This window comes from Nothoprocta perdicaria, unplaced genomic scaffold (genome assembly GCF_003342845.1).
Source record: "Nothoprocta perdicaria isolate Ctin4 unplaced genomic scaffold, notPer1 scaffold_32, whole genome shotgun sequence".
NCBI classification, from domain to species: Eukaryota; Metazoa; Chordata; class Aves; order Tinamiformes; family Tinamidae; genus Nothoprocta; species Nothoprocta perdicaria.
In genome coordinates this window covers 1,927,170-1,932,265 of record NW_020455555.1, presented here as the reverse complement: position 1 = coordinate 1,932,265, position 5,096 = coordinate 1,927,170, and positions in this window count along the sequence as shown.

Genomic DNA, 5,096 nt, shown 5'->3' with positions numbered 1-5,096 from the left:
CAGAGAAAAAGGTAGGGATAATACTAAAATTGATGGGAAATATTAAAACTTCAGATCGATTTATGTCCGATTATTTGTTGTCTAAAAATATGTACGTGGAGAATGTTTAAATGTGTTTAAATATCCCTTGAAAATACAACTGGTAGAAAACAAAGTAATACAGAACTAATGTGATTTGTGAACAGCTACAATGTTCTAACAAATGAGTTTTTTTCTTTTTAATTTTGTAGTTTGCAAAATGTAAATGGTCAGGCAAAAGATTGCAGTATTTTTATTTTCTATTGTGATGTACAGACTTTATTTAACAGTGCTACATATTTTATAGAAAACTAGCTATTTCAAGGGACATTTCTTTTTTAAATAAAGTCATTACTTTTGTTCAGTAATGCCTTTAAGTATTAATGTGTGTTCTGGCCGAACAGTTGATAGGTTTGTCAACTATGACTTTAACTTATTTGCAAGTGACAAGTGCTAAATGATATTGTGCCACAATTCTTATGATAAAGGGCTTCTGGAAAAAGGGGTTTCCGTCCATTGCCAAGAAAGATACAAGACTGAAACTGTTATCATGTCTTTATGTGTTATTTTGGCACAGGTTGGAGAATATTTGATGTGAGCCAAAAAAAAAAACACACTAATAAGGGAAAAGGCTTTTTGTTGGTTTGTTTTTCTTTAGAGTTTTTGTCAATAGGAAGGAAAAATGTTTATGTAGGTAGCCTGGTAACTTATAATTTCAGAACATGGAGACATATTTAATTTAATTCATTCCTATTTTCTCTCAGAAATTGCTACAGCTTCATTACCTGTAAACTTATTTGACCTTGTGATTTATTTCTTCTTTTCCTACTCCTTTTTTTTCCCCTGCTTTTTTTTTTCTCAAGTCTTCAGGAAGTCATCAATGAGAGTATAAATAAAACAAAGGAAATGTGAATTTCCATGGGTTTAATTATTCACGTATTTTCTCCTCTATTGTTTAGGCATTTGCAAGGCAATAGGATGGTGATCTTTGGTAGACATCTAAGGACCTGAATTGGGTCACACATTCATTTTAACAGAAGAAGTAAGCTGACCACTGTAAAAAACACCTGTGAAATTTGTGAGAAAAAGAATATTTTAGGCTTAAGCTACACCTTCCCTTTTCAGGGCTTCACTTTCTAGGTTCGTACTTAAGCCTACGATGGATGTGCAGTATTCATTGACATGAACAGGAACTGCTTAATATTGCTTTATTGTTGCCTTACTATTCCAAAAAATGTAACTGCTAAAGGACCTGGCTGGAGAAAGCAAGGGAGCAGCTCTCCTACATTTCATGCAAAGTAATTCATAGTTTGGAGTCTRTGTGTATATGGAATTGGAATATCAGTGTATATATGTGTATATATACTGATACTTTAATAATCATTTGGAAAAAAAAAATRAACAAAACTTTTCTTTAAAGTAGCCCATCAATTCTAGTATAATTATCATAACATAAAATAAGTGTAAACATAAGTTAAGTGCTTAAGCAGAGTTGTTGCTTCCTGCAGTACTGAGGAATTCCTAAACCTTTGCGGGATGGGAACTGGAATTCTTTCATTGTTATGACTCCCATTTTCTTGGTCAAAATTATTTAAAATATTTATCATCCAAAGACTCTCCCAAACAACTATGACAATTTTTGTTGGTTTTAACATTATTATTTCAATTGTATTTTTTCATTTTTAATTTCAAAAAACGTGGCATTTATTTTGAAAGAACTGTGCCTTGGAAGCTCTAAATCAGTTACTTTTTGTAGTAGTATCATCTGCTCTGTTTGATTTGTATTAGTTGGAGAATAACTCAAGTCATTGATATTATGCTGTTACGTTAATTCAAAGAAAGTTTTTTCTTTCTGTTCCTGTTTAACTTGTTATTTTTTCAAGAAACATGATATTCCTACCAAAAAAAAATACTGATTTTTATTTTCAGTTCTGCTGCCTTGCTTAGCTTTGACTTTTCCTTTTAGAAATAGGTATCCGGAACACTAAATTCTGAGCAGAAGTTAGCTAGAAACTTCATTTTCAAGGTGAACATTTTAAAGTATCAGACTTCATGAGTTTTAGGAAACTAGCAGTTCTCAAACTGCCTCAGTTTGGCAGTTTTCTAAATTGGTCTATCTTAAGGTATTGAATAAACTATAAAGTCAATCTTTTATCTCCTTAGCAGTCTAGAGTCAGATTTTAGACCTTCATCTAAATGACCATTTGAATGTGCTGTGAAATGAATCATTTGGATACAGGGCATCTGATCCGTCTTCACGGACGGTATTTTAGCAGTCTAGAAGTGTTTGAAAAGCAAAACCGTAAGTTGAAAAGCCTTGGGGGGTTATTGCAGGGGAGTTACGCTGACGTTCTGCCCCAAACGAGAACGATTTAGCACTGCCTCGTTCTTCTGACCAGGCCTCTGAAGAAGTCCAGAACATAATCCTGTTACCTGCTACCCTTATCCTGCATAGGGGTGATGTTTAAAAGGGGTTACAGTGCTGCCTGATGGTGCTTTGTGGAGCCTTGGTTGGTGTGACAGAAGCAGAGTGCACGTGATCSTGACTTTGTTAAACAAATCTCATGTAATTGTTGCCTCGTCATGTTTTACTTTTAAATGCAATTCTAGAAGCCCATGTCATGTAGTGGCAGTTGTGCTCTGACGTACCGTGCCCAAGTGTGTACTATATTGTATACAGGAAGAATAACCTTGTAGCTAACCTAGAGAAGATGTAAATAAAAYATGAAAGGGTGGAACAAGGAGAGTGGTCACACTTAGGTGTGTTATATGCCAGAAGTGTAGAATACGCCTTTGAAAATGTAACACACTAATGTGCTTTGTACAGCATCTGCTTTAAAAGGTGCCTTATTGAGTTTACCATGAATTGCTTTGTTCTGTACACAGTTTATGTCCAATGTATCATTTTTAAGTAAATAACCTTATTTTAGTACACATTAGTAATGTGTTTTGTATTACTATAAGAGATTGCCTTAAAAATATAGTGACTTAAAAATTATAATACCGTAACTAATTATTTCCCTTCTGTTTAAGATTTCATGTTTTATCTTTTTCCAGAATGTAATATGTTGTTGATGATGTCTTTTAATTTAATRGTCTTCAGAATCATTTGGTGCTCTATAGTTCAGATAGCATTCTTGTTTTAAATTGGACACAGCAGTAAAAATAGACGTTTTTACTCTGATTTTTTTTTTCTTTTTGTCTTTTGGCTTATAGTAAAAGCAGAAGCAAGTCAAACTTGAATAAATTCTATTTTTTTGAATGTATGCAAGTCCACCGCATGTTAGTTAGCTCCTGTATATTTGTGCATTAGATCAAGCTTATTGTAAAACACCTTGTACARCTTCGGTTCTTTTGATGTAGTGATACTCAAACCATGAGAGTGTGGTGGTACCCAGAGGTTGTGTGTAACCTGCCAAGGCCGTTCTGCTTTGTGAATCRCATAAGAGAAGAATAACCAAGGAGATGTCTCGCCTGGGAATAGCCCACTCCGTGCAGTCGCCGGATATGTTTTCTCGTGGCGCAAGCGCTACAGCCAGCTACGACACTGCTTAGAATTCACCTTTAGTTGGCAAAGAAGGAAAAAGTAGGAACAGCTTCTGCTCCCTTTTTGTCTGCATGAAGGTATGTTTTGTTTAGGTGTAATCTTGGAAGATAACTCTTTGCAATAGAGCTAGAAGGRTTTGATATTCCAGTATCATATGAACTGGTGTACTGTAAAGACCATTATAACCTTTTTTTTTTTTTTTCTTCTCCCTTTTTCAAGTGATAAATTTTCACTCTTGTCTTCCAGAAAGTACAGTGGAAGACATTACTCTTAGTTTAAAACTCTTTCTACTGAATGCATAGTAACAGGAGTTAGCACTGTGCAAAGATGTGCACTCCTTACACTTAGTGTTTTGACAGGGAAATTTTTTTTTTTTTCCCCATAGCTGTGGCTGTTGTGCAGCTTGTAAAGACTAACTTGCCTAACCAGGGATGGTGGGAAAATGGGTGGGTTGGAGGGGATGTTAACATTGTAGGATTGCCTAATGAAAATACTATGTGCAAAAACTTCTCTACCAGTCTTCCTTTTGACCAACCGTTCACTTCTTCTCTTGATGTTTCTCTGGGTGTTTCCTGGATGTGCCCACAGGGTGGTGCAATATCCTAAAGGTAGGAAGATCTTGTGGGGAAAAGTGGGTGGTGGTGGTGGCAGGGTAAACTTTGTGTGCATGCTAGAAGGCATGCAAAATAACTGGCAAAATACCAGAAAAAGAGTTTTTTGGTTTTTAAGAATAAATTGCAGCAGTTGCACTAACTTCATAAAGAATTGCATTTAGTTCTGTAGATKATTTTATTCCTTTCCCCTTGCCTTTCTCCTCACGTCTTCCCAAAAGACCAATTCAGTCTTTTTTCACTGATATTAATTCAGGAAGTGTTTTGATACAGGCTGTGAGGCTGATTTCTGAGAGGACCACTACTGTGTGTGGACATCATGGGCTTCAGATACCGGGTTGATACGGATGCATAAGGCAAGTGCACGTGATTCGAACTGAAGTTTAGACACCAACGAATGTACTGAAAATTAAAAGTATTGAAATGCAATGGATATTTATATTTTGGGTGGTGTTAAGGAGACCAKCTTAGTAATGGAAAAGGGAAAGAAAAAACTTCTTTTTTCTTGTCCCTTGAGAAGAAAGTCAGGCTTCATGCAGCCAATAGACTGATTTAATCCATATTATTCTTCATAGTCTGAGAATGATTGTGTTCAAGAAAAGTTCGTGTTTTTTCTTTGTATATGCAGGTGGCTAACTTCAACCCATATGTGAAAAATATGAACATGARAACATTTTTATATTAACATTGTGTAGCATTCTCGAGTTGATGATCTCTGAAYTTGTCCTCCACAAAAATAAGAAATTCTGTTAGGCACAATGATACCAAAACTTCAGAAATTTTATCTGGATGAACAGCTAGGTTCAGCAGTTGCATATCTAGACCTTTTCTTGTTGCCTGCATGCGTGTTGCTCCTTACCGTGTCTCTTTCCAAATAGCCCCATGTGTCTCGCATGGGTTTAAGCTTTCTGTCAAAGATT